We start from the raw sequence: 21,335 nt of genomic DNA on the forward strand, positions 1-21,335 counted from the left end.
CTGACTAGGAAACGTATATCCATTTTCTAGACAGAATGAAAAGGGCCCTATGGAAAGAAAATGCTAAGGCAGACTTGAGAATTCCCTGAACTTTGTACTCTCTATCCTAAACCAAATGTTTAGATAGCAACAAAAAATGGTAAGACATACTAAGAAACAGGAAAGTGAGACCTGTACTCTGGAAACTCACTCTGACTGGGCACAGATGTTAGATTCAGCAAAAATTCAAAACGATTATAGTAAATATGTTCAAGAATGAGAAGAAACAACGTTTAAAGGATCCAAAGAAAATATGATGATGATTCAACACATAAAATATTCCAGCTAAGCTGAAACTAAAAAAGAAACAAATGAAAGTTCTGGAGTTGAAAAGCACAATACTCAAAATGAAAAATTCATTAGATGGCTATATGGCACATTTGTGATGGAAAAGGAGAATCAATGAACTTGAAAATAGATCAATAGAAATTTTCCAATGTATAGAACAGAAAGAAAAAAAACTGAAGAAAAATGAAGAGAGCTTTAGAAATATGTGAAACACCACCAACTATATCAACATGTATGTCATCAGAGTCCCAGGACAAGAAGAGAGACTGAAAGGGACAGAAAAAAATATTTGAAGACATAATGGCCAAAAACATCCTAAATTTGATGAGTGTTCATCCGGTCAACAGAAAAGAATGAAGAGCATTGGAAAGTGGTAAATAAGTGGCTAAAGAATTTTATTTTCCTCTCATGATTTACTTAAAAGATAATTGTTGAATACAAAGCTAATAACATTGAGAGATGGATTGACATCATTCGTAGAAGTAAAAGATATGATAGGAACCACAGAAATGGAATTATACTGCTGTAAGTTTATTACATCTGCAAAGAAGAAAGTGAAAGAATAAAATTGGATGTTTGGCATGTTAGAAAGAAGTACAAAACATACTAAGTAGATTCTGATAATTAGAAATGCATAATGTTAGCCCCAGAGGAACCAGTAAAAAATAACAAAAACACATAGGCTAAGGATCCAATAGAGGAAAGAATACCCTAAAAAAATTTGATAAATCCAAAAGAAGATAGGAAAAAGATAGCAAAAGAACAGAAAACAGAAGAGATAAATGAAAATCAGGTAGCAAAATGGTAGACTTAAGCTCAGGCATATCAATAATTACATGAAATGTTAATGGACTGATAAAGAAAAACCAATAGTCAACTACATGCTATACACAAGAGACATATTATCAGCGAAAAGATACATATTGAATATAAGAGAATGGGAAAGACAACATAAAAATAAAGCATGAGAAAGCAGGCATTGGGTATATTAATATCAGACAAATGATGGACAAAACAAAGACCATAACGAGATAGAGCAATTAATGATAAAATGAATAATTCAGTTGAAATATATATGTATTTGTATATCTGTATATACTCATAAAATATATGTATTTAGATAATACAATCCACAAAATAGCATCAAAACTCATAAAGAAAAACTATGAGAAATAAAAAAGTACTTATTCATAAACAAAACCCTGAAAGAATTAAAGGGAGAAATAGACAAATCAACATACATAATGTAGACATTTGAAAATATCTCTTTCAGTAATTGATAGACAAAAAAATTGATAGGAATATACAATATCTAAACAACAGTGTCAGTTAAATGGCCCCCAAAGATGTCCATATCCTAATCCCCAGAACCTATGAATATTTTTCCATAAATGGCAAAAGGAATTCAACACATGTTGATTAAGTTAAGGATTTTAAGATGGAGAGACTATCCTGGATTACCGGGTAGGCCCACTGTTACCACAAGGATCCTTCAAGGTGAAAAGGGAGGCAGAGGGAGATTTCAGGATAGTTGTTTTAAATCATTAAGTTTTTTTTTTTTAAGATTTTATTTTTCCTTTTTCTCCCAAAGTCCCCTGGTATATAGTTGTGTATTTTTAGTTGTGAGTCCTTCTAACTGTAGCATGTGGAATGCCCCCTCAATATGGCTTGATGAGCAGTGCTGTGTCCGCGCCCAGGATTCGAACCGGCAAAACTCTGGGCCGCTGAAGCAGAGGGCGCGAACTTAACCACTCAGCCACGGGGCTGGCCCCTTAACCATTAAGTTTTTGATAGTTTGTTACACATGCAATAGGAAACTAATGCATTAATTAACATTTACAGAACACTACACCAAACAATTGTAGAATACACATTTTTTTCAAGTTCTCATGGAATGTTAACTAAGTGTACTAACTTCCTGTTGCTGCCGTAACAAATTACCATAAATTTTGCCTCTGAACAATGACCAGTTATTATCTCACAGTTCTATAGATCGGAAGTCCAGATACAGTGCCACTCAGCTAGGTCCTTTGCTTAGAGTCTGCAGAGCCAAAATCCACGTGTCAGTCTGGCTGCATCTCTTCCTGCAGACTTAGGATTAATCTGCTTCTAAACTCATTCAGGTTATTGGCTGAATTTAGTTGCTGTTGTAGAACTGAGATCCTCATTTCCTTGCTCACTGTCAGTCAGGAGCCAGTCTTTGTTCCTAGAGGCTGCCTACATTCCTTCTTGTTTTCCAAGTGTGCCTTAACCCCCAAGCAATAACAAGTCTAATTGCTCCAACTTCTTTGATATCACTTTACCCACAGCCCCAGAGAAAGAGCTTTTATTTATGGGCTCATGTGATTAGATTGAAACCCCCTGGACAATCTAGAATAGTCTCCCCATTCTAATGGGTATAACCTTAACTACATCTAAGGTCTCTGCAATTTAACATGACATATTCACAAATTCCAGGGACTAGAGCGTGGACGTCGTTGGGGCTGCCTACCACACCAAGGTCAACAGATTTGGGGCAATAAAATAAGTGTTGATAAATACCAAAAGATCCAAATACTAAATTTATGTTTTCTGGCCAAAATGGAATTACAAGAAGATATCTAAAAGATGCCCCAGATGTTTGCAGATTTAACAATATACTTCTCAGTAACCTGTGGGTGAAAATTATCACAAGAGAAATTAGAAAAAAAAAGAAATAAATAGTGATGTTAGAGTATATCAAAATTTGAAGAGAACATTTCAGTTCAGCAGTATATAAAATAGAATACTAGATCATTATGAAATGGGGTTTATTCCAGGAGTGCAATGTTTTTTAAACATTCAAAAATCGATTGATGTAATTCTCCACAATAACTTTGTCTCAAAGGATACAGAGAAAGCATTCAACAAAATTTATCTCACATTCATAATCAAAAGCAAGCCATGAAGAGAATAAAATATCTTCAACCTGGTAAAAGCATTTGCAAAAATCTTGTAGCTAATGTTATTCTTATTGGTAAAACATTGAATGTTCCTGTATTACTTTGCTAGGGCTGCCATAAAAGAGTGCCACAAACTGAGTGGCTTAAACAACAGTAATTTGTTGTCTCACAATTCTGGAGACTAGAAGTCTAAATTCAAGGTGTTGACAGAATTGGTTCCTTCTGAGAGCTGAAAGGAAAGGATCTTTTCCAGGCTTCTCTCCTTGGTTTGTTGATGGTTATCTTCTCCCTATGTTCCTTCACATTTTCTTCCCTTTTAGTGTGTGTCTTTGTCCAAATTTCTCCTTTTTATAATAACAGTAGTCATATTAGATTAGGGCCTACTCTGGTGACCTCACTTTAACTTGATTACCTCTGTAAAGAGCCTGTCTCCAAATAAGGACACATTCTGAGGTACTGGGCTTCAATATATGAATTAGGCTTTGGGGGGGGCTGTGAAACACAGTCTAACCCATAATAATTTCCTGTCTGAGATCAAGAAAAAAGCAAGGATGCAAGCTATTTAATATTTTATTTGAAGTCCTAGCCAATGCAGTAAGGCAAGAAAAAGAAAAGACATAGATTGGAAAGAAAGAAGTAAAAATATCTTCATTCTCAGGTGTCATGGTTATGCAGAAAATCATGAAGAAACTTTAAAAAATAACTGCTAAGACTAATGAGTGAATTTAGCAAGATATATTATATATTTATATAGTAGTCATAAGCAAAAAATGAAATTTTGAAAAATAGCATAAAATAGCACCAAAACCCATAAACTAATTAGTGATAAATTTAACAAACTATGTGTAAGACCAAAACACTGAACACTTTAGGACATTGCTTGGAGAAAGATGGTCAAACTCCTTAGTTATCAGGAAAATGAAAATTTATCCACAATGAAATATCACTTCACTCACAGAAGAGTGGCATTACTAAAATTAAAAAGGCTGATAATGACAAGTGTATGAAACGTGGATCGATTGCATCACTCAGGTTGCTAGTGGAGGTATAAAGTGGTATAATCACTTTGGAAACAGTTTGGCAATATTTATAAACTTTACATGCACTTACAGTAAGAACCAACAATTTTACTTCTAGGTATTTACCCATGAGATATGAAAACATAAGACTATAAAATGTCTTGTTCATCCTTGTTCACATCTTTATTTATAATAACCCAAAAATGAAAACAACCCAAATGTCCATCAACATGTGGTTGGATAAACAAACGATGGTACAGTCATCCAATAGAATACCACCTAGCAATATAAAGGAGCAGACTACTGTAATACATATTTTACAAATGCTGTCTGACCCAATTTTGAGGCCCTGACTAGAGGCCAGTTGGTTCTCCTTTTTGAACAGCTGATTAAATTCATGCTCTAAACCATCTCCCTTAGTTAACTCTTTTGCTCTACACCACTATATACCTGCTGCAATTGCCCAAGGGCTAGGTGCTAGACAACCAAGAAAATGCCTTATACCCCAGAGCCCACTGAAATTCTTAAAACTAGCCATCATAAATCTGCCTCCCCTGCCTCACCCATTCCTCCCCACAGACACCATAAAAAAGGCACTGGTCCATAATTTCCTGCTCTCCCTCTGCCTTGTGGCTTCCCTTGAGTGGCCCTTGAGTGACTCAAGTGACCCTTGAGTGTGGTGTCCTATTTCCCCTCAGGGAACTGTGATCATAACAAATGAAAAACTTTCTGATTTCTCTCTCTTGATCTGAGTCTGGCTTTACCATACCAAACCCATGGTGATATGATTAAAGCAACTAGTGATATACAAAAGACTACATACTTGTATTAGTTTCCTACGGCTACTGTAACAAATTTCCACAATCTTAGTGGCTTAAAAGAACAGACTCTTATTCTCTCACAGTTCTGGAAACTAGAAATCCAAAATCTCTTCTACTGAGCAAAAATGTGTCAAAAAGGACCATGTGATATCCAAAGGCTCAAAGGAAAAATTGAAACATTATTTCTTCCGGCTTTGGTGGCCACCAGCATTCCTTGACTTGTGGCCACATCACTGCACTCTCTGCCTTTTGAGTCACATTGCCTCTTCTATATATGTGTATCGAATTTCCTTCTTCCTCTCTCTTATAAATGTGATGGCATTTAGGGCCCACTTGGATTATCCAGGATAATCTGTCCATTTCAACATTCTTTTTTTTAATTTATTTATTTTTTGTGAGGAAGATTACCCTGAGCTAACTACTGCCAATCCTCCTCTTTTTGCTGAGGAAGACTGGCCCTGAGCTAAGATCCATGCCCATCTTCCTCTACTTTATATGTGGGGCACCTGCTACAGCATGGCTTGACAATCAGTGTGTAGGTTCACACTGGGGATCTGAACCGGCAAACCAAAGTGAACATGCCAACTTAACTGCTACACCACTAGCCAGCCCCTGCAAGCCTTTTAAAGGATTGAAATACTACAGAATATACTAATTGTACTAAGATCACATAAGAGGCTCTTATCAAATGGCTTATGAAATTAATTGCTACATTTTCGGGGAAGTATTTTTTCCCAATTAAAAATATTTTATATGTAATATGTGTATATTTTTGTTGTTCAAAAGTGTTAAAACATTACACATTAAACTTCAATTCCGTTGAGTTTCATCCCTACTTCACCAGAAAGAACCTCTGTTACTAATTTCCTTTGTGAATTTACATGCAATTTATTTCCATACATACATGTGCTCATATAGAATGTTGTACATATTTTTGGAATGACTATAAAAGTGTTTTTTCATTCAAAATGACTTTTCATGTTATTACAACTAAATCTGTCTCTTTAAAAAAATAAAAATAAGAAACTGTTGCATTATCTTCCAGAGTATGGTTATACTATATTTTATTTAGCCATTTCCCCCATGTAATGGACATTTATTTCCAAAGATTTTGTTGTTATGAGTAATGTTGTAATGAAATTCTGTGTACATATCTCTTTGTACACATGGGTGAATATTTCTGTAGGCTAGATAAGTAGAAGTGGAATTTTGAACACATTTTTATATTTTGATGTTATGTAAAATTGCCCATAAATAGTACCAATTTGTACTCTCTCTAGTCCAATTTGTACTCTCTCTAGTAGTAGTATTGCATTCAGAATAACTTTACCACACTCTCACTAAAAATTAACATTATAAAGCCTCTAATTTTTGCCATTTTAAGAGATGAAAAATAATTTCTTATTTTAATTTGCATTTCTCAAATTACCATCAAGATTGAACATTCTTTCACATGCTTTTTTGGCCATTTGCGTTTCCTTTTTTAGGATTTGCATATTGCTTTTTCTATCTATTTTTGTTTTTTAAAGTTTTTTCTCCTTATTGATTACTTGAAGTTTATTTTATGTTCTTGTTATAGTTTCTTTGTGGTATGTAGAAAGTACATTCTCTCAGACTGTCACTTGTTTTTTGAATAGCTTCTCCAGTCTTGAGAAATCATAGATGTGGCTAAAAACTAAGATAGTGCCAAAGACGTATCTGCTTTAATTTTTACAACTATTTGCCAGGCAAAAACGTTTTTGTTACTTTTTAAAGTGATTATTTGTTAAATGTAATTCTACTTGTCTCATTCCTAGATCTGGTTTTGTATATCAATAAAATAAGAAGATTAGCTTTAGATAAGGGGTTCCAAATGACAAAAAAAGTCTAGAACAATGTACAAATGGTAGATTTCTTTATAAAGCTAAATTTAATGTTTCTTTATGTTAAAATATGTGTTTATAAAATTTTTGAAGTTATACTGATTAGTTAGACTCGAAATCTGGAAATCCTGGAAACCACTGGCCTAGTTTATTCCAGTAGTCTATTTCAATGTTAACGTTCTCTGATCCTATGATCTGTTCTTCCCTTGACTTCCTTCATCCCAAAAGAAAGGAAATGTATATGGAATGTCTTATGAATCAAAGAGCTTAAGGGTACTTAGTGGTTGTACCAATCAGGATAGAATAGGTTATATGAAAGTAACAAAAACTAAAACTTCTCAGTGGCTTACAAATGCCAAGTTTATCTCTCATGTTCATCTCAGATCAACAAGGACACCCTTTGTATCAGATCACTTTACAATCTGTCACAGAAACATCATTTTGACACATACTTTAACTATCACAGAGGCCACAAAGTAGAACATATTGCTTATGTTTGCATTTCACAGCCAAAGCAAATCACATGGACATTCCCGACTGCAATAGGACAGGGGTGTATATTTCACCTGCAGGGAGAAGCACCAAATATTTGTGAATAACGGTATATTCTGTAGGTGAGTATGAGATCAGGAATAAAAACTGTGCTAGAGAAAATTAATTTAGATTAGAGTGAAAATTTAAAAAATAAGAAATATGAGAATAAACTTTACCACCTCTGCAGTCTTCTAAACATGTTAATATTAGCTAAACAGAAATTTTCAGATTCCATAATATTTTCACATACAATATTTTCTTTGACTTTTATAACAACCCACTGAGGCAGACTGATAGGACTGAGTAATGCCTAAGAGCTCACCACAAGTTAGAATGCTTGGTTTTGAATTTCAGTCTCAGCATTTACTGAACTTTGACCATGGACAAATTGCATCACTTAATTTCTTAGTGCCTCAGTCTCCTCCTTTTAAAACTGGGTATAGTCGTAGTTCTGTCTTGCGTTTATGTATGTGTGAAGAATGAAAGTGTTAATACATGGAAATGGCACATAGTAGCTCTCAATGCATATTGTTAGTTGCTGTTAGTTATTTCTGTGTTTTTATCACATTTATCAACAATACCATTATGTCCATTTTCTAAAGGAGGACCAAAATGCAATCTACAAACTTTCATGTTTTCTCTAAGGTTCACACAGTAGATGGCAAAGCTTTGATTCAATTCGATTTTTCGTTTAGAGACGTTGCATGCTAGTCATACTTATTTTATTTAACTAATTTGACAAAAACGTATTCTCATCTGTGTCTTTAAAGTTACGTTAGCAAAATTTTTTTGCTATAGATTGATATAAATGAATTAGAAAAAAAGAGACTAGTTGAGATTGAGAGAGGATTTTGTAGAAAGAGAAGGAAAGACAAAGAGAAAGCAAACAACTGAAAAGGAGCAGTGTGTTCAGAAGAGGGGGCAGTGCAGCAGCTGAGCAGGGAGGGAAGACAGTGGTTTGCTGGGGGAACAGTGACAGTGGCCAATCTGGTCTCATTGTGGAGCTCAGATTAGCCTTTTTGTATAAACTAGATTTAGAGAATTGGAACAAGGTTGTGAGAGCACATACTGAAAGGAAGAGGATTATAGAAAATCTGTAAAGTCCTAAATCCATCATTTTTTTCTCAGTTGAAAGGAAACGAAAACCAGTACTGTGTGATTTTTGTGATTTTATGATTGAAAAAGACTGAACTGTGGATTTGAGAGATTGCTGATATGAGGAAGCTGATGTGGTAAGTATTTTAATGTTTCTTGAGTATCACATAATCCCTGCTCTGCTTTTTGTCTTGAAATAAGTGGTTTCTGTCATATGATTTGATATAGTTCAGTGTTTCCAAATCTATTTTAGGATTGTTGTCAACTCAAGTTTCAGGTTCTGGCAGCACAAATATACTATTTATGTTTGAAATGTGTGTTAACTTTGGCTCAAAATGTTTGTCTCATTTCAGAAATCTAGTAGGCAAACTTGCTTATCTTTTCCTTCTTTTCTCTAACCTTTACATGTGCCTTATGTTGGGTTCCAGCTCTTTTTCTTTTTTTAATTTTCTGTTTTTGGGGGGATGAGGGCACTTTTGGGTTTTGGGATACTGTTTTGAGAAAATTGCATATAATTCAATCTTAAATTTAGATTAATAATGACTTTTTTCAGTAAGAGAATCCACTAACGACCAAGTACTATAGTAATAACACTACCTAAATGTCTGGAATCTTGTAAACTGGGAAAATAGAAAGAAAATTGAAAATAAAAACTTAGAGATAAATATAAGTGATAAAATAAGCATAGATTTCGGGGGCTGGCCCCGTAGCCGAGTGGTTAAGTTCGCGCGCTCCGCTGCAGGCGGCCCAGTGTTTCATTGGTTCGAATCCTGGGCGTGGACATGGCACTGCTCATCAAACCATGCTGAGGCAGCGTCCCATATGCCACAACTAGAAGGACCCACAACGAAGAATATACAACTATGTACTGGTGGGCTTTGGGGAGAGAAAGGAAAAAATAAAATCTTAAAAAAAAAAAAAGCATTTAAAAAAATATATATATATTAAAAAAAATAAGCATAGATTTGACATTGAAGATATTTCCATTAAAATTTTTAATGATACTTATTAAATTACTTGTTATAAAGATATTTAACCGTGAGGTATCTAGGCAAATAACTATAAAGGATAAAAGTGGAAAAAATGTCTCTTCTTCATTAATGCTAGTTTATTTACATGTTAAACAATATCTTAGTGTCTGCCTGAGATGTGAGGCTGCTTTGAATAGGGATAAAGAACTTTGTACATAACTGATCCTTATACAGTTTAGGTAACTGATTTTTATCTGGGTAGAAAGGAATCTATTGAAGTAGATACAAGTTTCTTGACTACCGCTTTATGCTTAACATTTTAATAGAGCTCTTTCATTTCATTTACATCATGGCTTTGGTGTGATGTAAGTAGACTTTAAGCTAAGTGACTGAATTTATGGTATTTGACATTTTAAGAGAATTCCTGAATTTATACTAGAGTGTTTTCCTTATAATGTCATTCATACTGTGAACATTAAATAAAATAACAAATGCCTCTTATATACTAATGATTGTGAAAAAAACACATGGGAACATCAGAAACTAGCAACCCTGTGCATGAGTCTGAGTTAACAGAATTTTTTTCTTCTTAACATTGGATATGTTTTATTGACAATTCAAATATTAAGGAATATTGCTTTGTTGTTAGGATATTATCAAATGTTCTACTTCATATTTTTAAGAAATTCCGAAGACATCTCATTTGGCATATTATTGTAACCATTAGAGCTTTAGAATAAAGAGAAATTTTCTCTTTGTAGGGCAATCCAGGAAATATGAGATGTGGGCAACAGAGCATTGATAATAATATTAATAACTATGAATAGCTTCTCTGAGGAGAACCATTTTAGGATAACTATAATGGGAAGTAGACATAACAACCATTTCAAGTTCTTATTTTTTTGTTATGTTGTTGATGCCAAGGACGTCAAGGATTTGTTTGCAGATTGTACTTCAAAAGATACAAGTATATTTTGTTTTAATACCTCTCTTATGGAGCTTTATAGCTCTTTAGATTGATTGAGATGAAAATTAAGATTAAATGAGTTAACATATGACAATGCCTGACCATTGGTAGATCTTATTATATGGTTTTATATCTCCATCTATTCTGGGATGCTAATAAAATTCCCCATATTATGTCTGTAAGTTATCCTTTATTTTAATTACATCCTAGAATGCATTGTGAAAAAACTTATTTGTTATTAAAAGAGCATTTCAGAGTTAACTGATGAGCCAAAAACGAGAAGTGTATTTTAAAACCAACACGTAATCTGCCACAAGCTGTAAAGAGGTTAAAAAAAATAGATGAAAGAAAATGTGGAAAAACTTGCAGGTGGAAAACATTGCTAGTTCCTTCTTATCACCATCTGTTCCTCTGGGGGATATGAAGATATTTTTGAGAAGTAGAAAGTATTATTAGAATTTGGGAAGGGTGGGATGGAAAGAGAGAACGTCCAAGTGATAATAAGTGAAGGTGGGAAGAGAGCATGAGTATAGCAGTTTGAATAGTACCAGCAGTAAAAATCACAATACAATAATGACATTACAGCAACAAAATATTGAGCTTTTATTATATCCATGCACTGGGATAACTGTTTTATTTGTGTAAATTTGTGCAATCATCATAACAACTCTATGAAGTACATATTACCTTTTCTAGTTCATAGATAAATTAGTAAAACGTTACTTTCCAGGATCACACAGCTGTTAAATTGCAAGGTCAAGATTTAAACTACAGTTTACCTAACTCTTAAGGTCATGTTCTTAACCATTACGTTTTGCTATTTGGAACCCTAAGTCAAGTATGAAGTTCAAATGATGCTCTTCTCCAGCTTCCAGCTCTTTATCACTATCAGCCCTATATCATCCACTATCTAGTTAGTCTTCTCTCTTATTCTCTTTCTAATACTCATCTTCATCCAGTTAGTCTCTTCTCATCCTTGCAAATTTTCCTTGGATCTGTTTTTGAAAATATTTCTCTAGTAATGAAACTCCTCTCCCTAATCGAAGACACTTCTTTATATGCTCTCTCCTATCGGCCCCATCATTTCGATTGGTGGGCTTGCCCAAAGTTGTAACTTTGGATTCAACATCTCTCTTGGTACCTTGTCAGTTCTCAAGGGTTTGGCTCTCCAGGCCCAATAATGCAGACAGCGTGCTTTGGCCTGTACATACTGGTTGCTCATGAATGGCATCTGTTCTGACTGGTCAGTATCTGTGCTAAGTCAGTTGTTAAATGTTTTGTGTGCCATTTCTGAAACTATCATTGCCTTGTCGAAAGCTCCTAAATCTCCCTGCTTCTTTCTTTATATCTAATGCTTTTTTGTACCTCAAACTCAGTATATCCCCAAATCAGCTCTTCAGTTTCTCTAAACCAAGTCTGTCTTTAGATTGCACTATGAACGATAATGGCATTGTCCTTCTTCCACTCACTGAACTTTAAATCACAGTCCCCTCTGACTCTTCCTTTTCTCTATTCCATACATCTGCTTAGCAGCCATTTCCTGTAGAATAGATCTCCACTGAATCTATTACATCTCTCCTCTCTGTATTAGTTAATTATTGCTTAATAACAATAACAACTTCTTATGTTTCACAATTCTGTGGATCGACTAGGTGGTTCTTCAGCTGGTTTAGCCTTGGTACCATTTTTCAACTACAGTTAGTGGGCGTCAGCTCAGATGTTTGGAATGTCTAGGGACAGTTAGTCTCTCTGTAGTCTACAAAGTTGTAAACCAATTCCGTAGTCTATGTAGGAAGAAACTCCAGAAAGGCATGAATACTGACAAGTGTTATCATTGAGCATACCATATTGTACAATTTACCATACTCTCCTAACTTGCATTCTTACTGCTGAAATTTTAGTTCATATTTCATCATTACTCTGTTTACTACTGCACAAGTTTTCAATTGTTTCTACCTCAGTTTCCTTTGCTTTCCAATCCATCTGATATACTCCAAAAACTCTACTCTTATTACTTTCCTGTTTAAAAACAAACAAATAAACAAATTAAAGAAAACCTTTTATAGCGTCTTATAACTTTGGGAAGAAAGTCCACCTTCTTCTCCCTGACTTTGAGAGACTGCAATATAACTTCCTACTTTAACTCCTATGGCTCCTCCACAGCAAACTTAATGTTCTACAAAAGTGTATTGATTTCTTGCCATCCTCCTTGCCTGTTTCCTACGTTGAATAATTCGGTTTTTTCTTCCTTAAAAGCCATTTCACCTTATCTCTTTTAGTAAAGTCAAACGCATCCTTTGAATCAATTTTATCTTCCTCAATTCCCATTCATCACAAATGAATTTTCCTATCAATGAAACCCTGAAGCACTTTACTCTTATCTCTCTTAAGACATATATATTTTAAGACAGTGAACATATTCCTAATTTTATTATTATTTTTGTATTTATGTGTGGATTTGTCCCTTCTCTGACTTAACATGGTCTCTAGAATGGTCCCATCCAATAGAAATATAATGAAAATCATAAATGTAATTTAAAAATTCAGTAGCCATATTAAAAGAAGTAAAAAGAAACTGGGGAAATTAATGTTAATAATAAATTTATTAAGCCTAATGCATTACAGAATATTATGTCAATATGTGAATGACATAAAAATTCTTAATTTTTTTACTTTCTTTTATCACATTAAGTCTTCCAAATTTGGAGTGCATTTTACACTTATAGCACATCTCTGTTCAGACTCGTTGTATTTCAAGTGCTCAGTAGCCAAATATTGCTTGTGGCTACCATACTGGACATCACAAGTCTAGAATTCTTGAGAAACATTGACGTAATACAGAGCATATTGATTTGTAGTAGGACCAATCTCACATTCTGGTTACTTACCCTATGAGCAAGGATAATTTATTCAGTCTCTGGGCCATAGTTCCTTCATGTGTACCAGGTTTTTGCAAAGGTTAGAGTAGATTGTATTGCATTGCACAATTTCTGATATAGTGATCATTTATTTTTAAAAAATCAATGAGGGGGCTGTCTCCATGGCTGAGTGGTTAAATTTCTGTGGGGTCTGCTTCAGCAGCCCAGGGTTTGTGGGGTTGGATCCCGTGTGTGAACCTACTTTGCTCATCGGCCATGCTGTGGAGGCAACACATATGCAAAGTAGAGGAAGATTGGCACAGATATTAGCTCAGGGCTAATCTTCCTTAAGCAAAAAAAGAGCAGGATTGGTAATGGATGTTAGCTCAGGGTGAATCTTCCTCACACACACACACACACACACACACTCCTTTAAAAATCAATGAGGACATACCTCTGGTTATGCCAATGTCTTGCAAAATACCTGGAACTTAGAATCTGCATTCTACAACCATTTATTGATCACATAAGCCATTATGCTAATTGTTTTGCTAGATTCTAGGAATATTATATATGAAGTCTACCTTTAAGAAGCTTGGTCCAGAATGATGCACATGTAAAACTTAACTATTTACAATATATTTACAATATAAAGCAAATTTAGTTTAATAAGGTCATATAAGTGGAAAAGCTATAATCCAGGAGAATAATTTTCTATGTCCGGGAATATCACAATAAGCTTCATATAGATGTTGCTTCAACTGCATTTGAAAGGAAGAATAGTTACCACGTACACAAGGGTGGTGGAACAGGATCAAAGAAAGAAGGAAAGCACTTGGAAAGTCATAGGGGAATGAAACTGCTTGTAACACACAAGAACCTTTGGTTTTGCAGTGGATAGGTGTTATGGACTGCACGTTTGTGGTCCTCTCACCCCTGCCAACTTCATATGTGAAACTCTCATCCCCAATAGAATGGTATTAGACTGTGGGGCTTTGGGGAGGTAATCAGTTTTAGACAAGGTCATGAGAGTGGAGCGCCCCCCAATGGGATTAGTGTCCTTACAAGAAGAGAAAGGGACCAGAGCTCTCTCTGCTGTCCACCGTGTGATGAGACAAGGAGAAGACGGCCATCTGTGAAACTAGATGGGGGTGTTCACCAGATACTGCATTTTGATATAGAGCTTCTCAACCTCCAGAACTGTTAGAAATAAATATTTGTTGTTTCAGCCAGCCAGTCTGTGGTATTCTTGATATAGCAGCTCAAACTGAATTAGAAGATAGGACACACAGTGTTCACATGGTGGATTGGAGGAAAGACCAAAGGAGAGCATTAAGATTGATAGAGGACTAATTACAGAACATAGGACTCTTGGTCACCCTTCCTCAAAGCTTGTACCTCTTCATTTTTCCTGATCTGAATGTGTGGTTTCACTACCATAAACCTATTTCTTTAATTTTTGTCTCTCTCCCATTCTTCAGTTCTCATGAATCCATAAACCCATTGCCTCTCTCTCTCTGAAATATATCCTGTCAGTGCCCAAGTCCAAGCTACTCGCTCTTCCCTAGACTACTAAAAAAGGCTAGGTGAGGTCCCTGCCTCCACTTTGTCTTCCTAAAATACAATTTCTTCACAGCAGCAAAAGTGATTTTTTTCTAAAGTGTATCCAAGTCTCTCAGCTCCCCCTCTTAAAGCCTCAATGGCTCTTTTTTTCTTTATGTTTTACAAGGTCCTGCATAATTTGGCCTACCTCTCCAACCTCATCTAATTGTACCCTCCACTGTATCACACTTTGATTAGTTGCATTGACATTTTTTTAAATGTTACTTGAGTATTTTAAGCTTTTTCCTTCCTTGGCCTTTTACTATTATGTTTTTCTGTAGGTAGATTGTCTTTCTCTGTTGCTCAAATGAATGGCTCCTTCTAATCCTTCAAATCCCAGCTGAAAATCACTTCCTCAGAGATGCCTTCTCTTACTATCCAGTCTAAAATACCCTGGTGGTGAAATCATTTTCTATTTTGTTACCTTGTTATTTCACACTGGTTCTTATTGCTATCTTAATTTTCTTGATCATTATGATTATTATTATTTACTCATATTTTTCTTTCCTTTCCACTAGAATGTAAGCTCCCTGAGACCCAGAAACTTGTCTGTAATGTGAAAGTAATACAAGTAATTCATACATATATATATACATGGAATGTATTTGTAAATAGTATATATCTATATAGTTTCTATGGAAAAAAGACTCTACAGAATAACCATTTAATTAGAGAATTTCATTTGAGGATTGTATACTGAAAGAAATACACAGTCAGATTACTCTAAAGCTATTTTAAAATTATATATATATATATAGATATCTATATATAGATATACACTTCGGGTTTTTTTAATAGGAACTGGGGAGAAGGCTGGAGTTTCGAGCCTTCAGACAGAGCACCTGTCTTTGTGGATAACCATGACGATCAGTGAGGACATGGAGTGGAGGAGCATCTATTCTTACATTCTGGGACTCTAGGTAAGAAACTAAGTTCCCCAATTTTTTTTACCTATCTTTTAATGATACTAAAAATGTCTCTTCTTTTATGGTGCTGTCATCTTGTAAATTTCAGACTGTACAAAATGGCAATTGGATTTATGTTCTCACATCCTTGTGGATTTACACAAGTAATGTCAAGCTACCATTGGGCAAGATATTTTGAGAATGGACAAGTAAGTTTCGGTGCTGTTCGAAATATCTTTTTCTCAAGGAAGAAAAGGAAGGAAATTTGGTTTTAATTTCACATGATGCTATTACATTCACTATTTATCAAATATTTATTAAGAGAAAACCTGATGCAAGACCCTTTTAGCAATGAAGTGGATATTAAAAAATTAAAATTCACAGTCTCTGTTGTCAAAAAGTATGTAAACTGCTTCAGAAATATGACAAATATATCTCCTCATGTGAAAAGAAAACACTGAAAAGTAAGGATACAGTGAGTAAAATATGTACTTCTCCTAAGTACCTACTTCATAGGGTTGATATGAGGCTTATAAGTTAACACTTGTAAAAATATTCAAACAATACCTGCCCAAAGTATGAGCAATATAAATATTTGTTGAATTTTCTTTTAAAGCTCTATGGAATGCACAGAAATTATTCACTTGAAGTGAGGTTAAATAGAGGAAATATAAGAGGAAGGAAATTATATGTGTTAAAGAAGAGAAGTTTGTAGATTATTCTGGGAAAGATATGGCTGAGAAAAATATTTGTGATGGTTAAGACATTATTCTGAGTAGCAATTTTTTTTAAAAGGAAATGAGAAATAAGATTACGAAGGTATTTGGAAAGTTTTTTTTTAAACTGAAGATTTCAAATGCAGCATCATAGAGCAATTTCACACCTAAAGTAGAAAATCCTCTTTACTACAAGCCAGACAGGTATTTAGTTAGTTTCTTCTAGAGTCCTTTCAACTTGAGAAATCCACTACTTTATACAGCAACTCATTTTATTGTTAGGCAGCTTTAATATTTAGAAAGTGTCCCTTGATATGAAGCCAAGTTCTTGTAATCTCCACCAATTGGTCTTATGTCTGATGTCATGAGTCATGAACTATGACTATTTCCCTTTCCCTCATAACTTTTCCACTTTTCCGAGACTTCTGCATGATAAAAACTCTTCGTTTTTCCACTATTCATCCCATGACATGATTTTAAGATAGACACTTATAACCTTCCTAGGTATAATCTGTTTTTTCTTATGATTATCTTTAAAGGTACTAATCAAAAGGACAATATTAACAATTTGGTCAAGTTAGTAAAGAATATTGTGATGTGCAGTATACTTATCCAAAAGAAAGAATGAAGGGAACTAACATTTATTTAGCAATTATCATATTCAAGGCATTTTCACAAATATTATTTAATTTTTATAGCAATTAAGCAATATGGTCCTTTTACAGAAGAGGAAAATGAGGCACAGATAAGTTACGCATATTGTCTAAGTTTTCTGAGCAAGTGGTAATAGAGCCCATGTTTTAATCTTGCTGTTTCTGACACTGAAGCCCTTGCCATTTCAATGACATTGTGCTGCCTACAGTGATATTAAGAACCCATTGCAATTCCTTGGAAAGAAAATGAGAGAGTAAAAATATCTTCCCCCTGTTTGAAATAGGGCACTAGAGAATGAGAATTCTGGGAGAAGATGCTGAGGACTTGGTAGAGGGCTGTAAAAATACTGCAGGAGTTGCATTCTAAATAAAGACACTGCAGAGACAAATAGCAGGGCAGATTGGGTGTGCTGTACAGGAAAAGGAAGAAGCAAACACATGTAATGTTATAAAACTGAACTTTTTTAGTTAAAATTCTTTTTGTGCTGATTAAGGATGCTAATGATTGGATTGGGCCACCAAATAATAATGGCGTGATTAAAGAAGTTACTATTAATCCAGACACTACTTGTGGCCATGACTGGGTCTGTGAACACCGATGGCGTCAAATAAGGTGGGAAGACCTATGTACAGATATCCTCTCATGATAGACTTCCTTAACATTTTATTGTAAACTGTTGAATTACTCATCAGCATTTTGTATCATACGATATGTTGTTTTTAGAAACATGGTTGCATTCCATAAGGTAGTTGTTGGCCAAGCTTTTACAAACTGGTGGGATAATGGTAGCAACCAAGTAGCTTTTGGAAGAGGAAACAAAGGATTCATTGTCTTTAACAATGATGATTGGTAAGTAGATGTAATAGTAGAAATTACATTTTAGACTAACTTGTTCTTGGTTTATTCTTTTCCTGCTCATTTACTTTTTTCATATCTGAAAAATTCTCCACTCAGTAGATTAAGAAAACAGAGAGATCAGAAAAGGCCGAGAAGAAAAATGATGATGGCTCTTATTCTTTTGATCTCCTCTTTAAAGGACTTTGTTCTAAGTAGAGTTATTTTTTTATGCACACTTTCATACCACATGCATACGGATATGACTCATGTATATGCTCACATGCACACCTCATACAAAATACGCAGCATACTTAGTATAAATGTTGTGAAGTCACTAGAAGAACATGTCTTACACACCTATTGTTTTTTTTTATAGTGGAAAAATACTGCCTCAGAGTTGAAATATCCTCCTTCCAGCTCTTTTTCTCAACTACTCCTGTATCTGGTTCTTTGATCTTCTTTCTGCATTTCCCTCTCTCTCTCTGTGACAAACAGCATTTTTTAAGCATATGTATAAAGAATATGTTTCTTATGGTCAATGATTCACCTCAGGAGATTGTTGGGTGTTGGTTCTGAGACTTCTCTGCCTGCTTTTCGTTTGTAATCCTTGTAGCCTCTGCCTCTAGTGTACAGATTCCCTCAGATGCAGAACCATAGCTTAGAAGACTTTGCAAGCAGTTGAAATGTCTCAGTCCAAGGCCAACTTCACTCCTGCTTAGTGCCTTCTAGCCTAAATCATATTTTACTGACAAAAAATAAATCAGATATGTCTCTTTCTTGCCAAAAGTATCCATGGTTAGTCCTTCAATTTCTGTCTTTTGTGGATGGGAGAACCAACGTAAATTTATGAGACAGCTTTATATTTAAAACCATATACTTCTTCACAGAAATGCTAGATTATTTTTATCTCCAGCCCAAATGCCTCTTGGAAGAAAGAGATTTTCCAAGAAATAATCCAATTTCCATTCATGAATGCAGTCAGTATTTTCTTACATTTGAATGAGGACACATTTAAAATACTTGTGTTTACCATAGGATATACATTTTTCTAAGAGTGGCAGTTCACTCAAATCTTCAGTGATATTCATCTGCTTTAAGTTTTTGGTAAAATTCACAAAAGCCTAGGAAATTGCTAAGTCTTCTGTAGGATTTCTTCTGGTCCTAAGAATACTTTTTACACTCACTGGGGAGGTCTTTGTGTTTGAATTTTCTTCTCACTGAGACCTTGATTGCTTAGAGTTCTACAGCACAAAGTGAAGCTGTTTTAGAGACAGTCTGTATTCGTGCTTTTAGTTGTGTTGAATTCAAGCTAATCTTAAATTTTATCTTGCAGGGCATTGTCTTCAACTTTGCAAACTGGTCTTCCTGGGGGCACGTATTGTGACGTTATTTCTGGAGATAAAGTTGATGGCAATTGTACAGGAATTAAAATCTATGTTTCCAGTGATGGCAATGCTTACTTTTCTATTAGTAACACTGCTGAAGATCCATTTATTGCTATTCATGCTGAATCAAAATTGTAAAATTTGAATTAAATACATGCATCCTGAGAAATAACCAAGTGTTCTTTTCTTTTACGTTCATTAATTCTTATAATTCATTAATTTTTGTAAAATCTATCATAAGTAATCAACTTGAAAAACTCAGAGAAGCATAAATCACATATAATTATACAATTATAAGATAATAACAATCAACATTTTTCTATATTCTAGTGACTTACATTAACCTATTTGTCAGAGGAATTTCTAAGAACTCAGAGAGGCGTCTTGACAAATATGCTTGCTGCCATTAACAGCATTTGCCCAGCTGTGAATCTCTAATGAATTTCTTCCACTGAGTATTTCTAACAATTAGTTAGAGTTAGCTGATTTAATGATGGTTCCCATACAAAATTATAATATTTGGGTAGTTTTTGACAATGTGAATACTCTTTTACTGTTAATAAATTGAAAATTTAAAATAAAACCCTTAAATTATGCAAACTATATTGTCTTAATTATATGGAGCTCACAGGAATCTTTTCCTACTTTCTCTATATCCTTTGCTCTTTTTTCTTTCTCTTTCTAAGGGCTTTAACTTGATGTTGTTGTATGGCTTTTAGTCCCATCTCTTCATCCCCAAGATGGATGGATGTTTATTTAGGGTTTTTATGACACCACATGCTCCAAGTTTTCTCCCTCATCCTTTGCCTATTCATTTTCTTCACTTGGCTTTAAGTGTGGAATTTGTTGAGGCTCTCATCTAGCAGTTCTTATATCTCTCAGATGTTTCTTATGCTTGAATAAGAAAACAGAAGCCATAACTTGGAAACTCTTCTTTTCACCTACAAATGATTCCACACTTGCCTCTATCATTTTCTTCTTTCCTCCTGTCGTATTGAGAAAGTCCACCTCATTCTACCAAAGGCCATTCCCTCCACTTGTGTTAAAAATACCATTCTATCTTTATCTTTTTGGGGACTCTATTTCTTACATTATCCTTTCTCTTCTGATTTAACAATCTTTCCCTATCTGCCAGATTTTTCTCCTCAGATTACATGTGTTAGGATCTTCCAACCAAAAAACCCATTGTCCTCTAGGTACAGCCCATTCTCTGCTCCTCGTTTTAATCAAAATTCTGTGTTCTCTTCACACAGTCTCCACTTCCACAACAATAATCATTTTTCGTCTCTTTACTGTTAGTTTCCCTTATGACTTCATTGAATCTGCTCTTGTCAACATCATCAAAAACATTTCCGTTACTGATCCAATGTACTTATTCTACTTCACAACAGTATCAATATGCTGAGCCACTCTCTCCTCCTCTCTTCCTTTGGCCTCTGTGATTCTACTCTCTCCTGCTTTTCTTCCTCTCTCACTGATTGCTCTTTTTCAGATTCTTTTGCTAACTCGTCTTCTGTTTAACGTAAGGTCTCATGTGCATTTAATTCTCTTGCCTCTATCCTCCCTCCTCTAAGCGATTGCAATCATTTCCATGGATTTAAAACACACACTTCTGCATGGAGACCTGTGTCCCTAAAGCACTTCTTTTCTTGGACTTCAACCTCACATTTCCAACAGATGCTCGACATCTCCACTTCACTGTTTCACAGACATCTCATACTTAACATATCCAAAATGGGACCTTCCATTTCTTTCTTCAACAAACTTTTTGGTATTCCCTGCTATCCTGACTCACCACTTCACTTAGAAACTAAGGGTATTTCCTTGATTTTTTCTTTTCTCTCAGTGACTTTCTTTATCC

The 21,335-nt window shown here is 34.8% G+C and overlaps 1 protein-coding gene across 14 annotated transcripts in view; it reads left to right on the plus strand.

The window, feature by feature from the left end:
• RNPC3 (RNA binding region (RNP1, RRM) containing 3) overlaps nt 1-19,646 on the plus strand; it is a 57,962-nt gene extending 38,316 nt beyond the window's left edge. For 9 of the 14 annotated variants that reach the window (XM_046645529.1, XM_046645532.1, XM_046645530.1 and 6 more), the window contains 5 exons: nt 8,613-8,716; nt 15,776-15,897; nt 15,992-16,091; nt 17,746-17,864; nt 19,423-19,646. The gene's annotated coding sequence lies outside the window, so the exon portion shown is untranslated. Of the gene's footprint in view, nt 1-7,459; nt 7,565-8,612; nt 8,717-15,775; nt 15,898-15,991; nt 16,092-17,745; nt 17,865-17,975; nt 18,102-19,422 lie in introns of all 14 variants that reach the window. The other 5 variants (XM_046645525.1, XM_046645528.1, XM_046645521.1 and 2 more) reach the window with 4 other exon arrangements.
• Nucleotides 19,647-21,335: the final 1,689 nt, after the last annotated feature.

This window comes from Equus quagga, chromosome 18 (genome assembly GCF_021613505.1).
Source record: "Equus quagga isolate Etosha38 chromosome 18, UCLA_HA_Equagga_1.0, whole genome shotgun sequence".
Taxonomy (NCBI): Eukaryota; Metazoa; Chordata; class Mammalia; order Perissodactyla; family Equidae; genus Equus; species Equus quagga.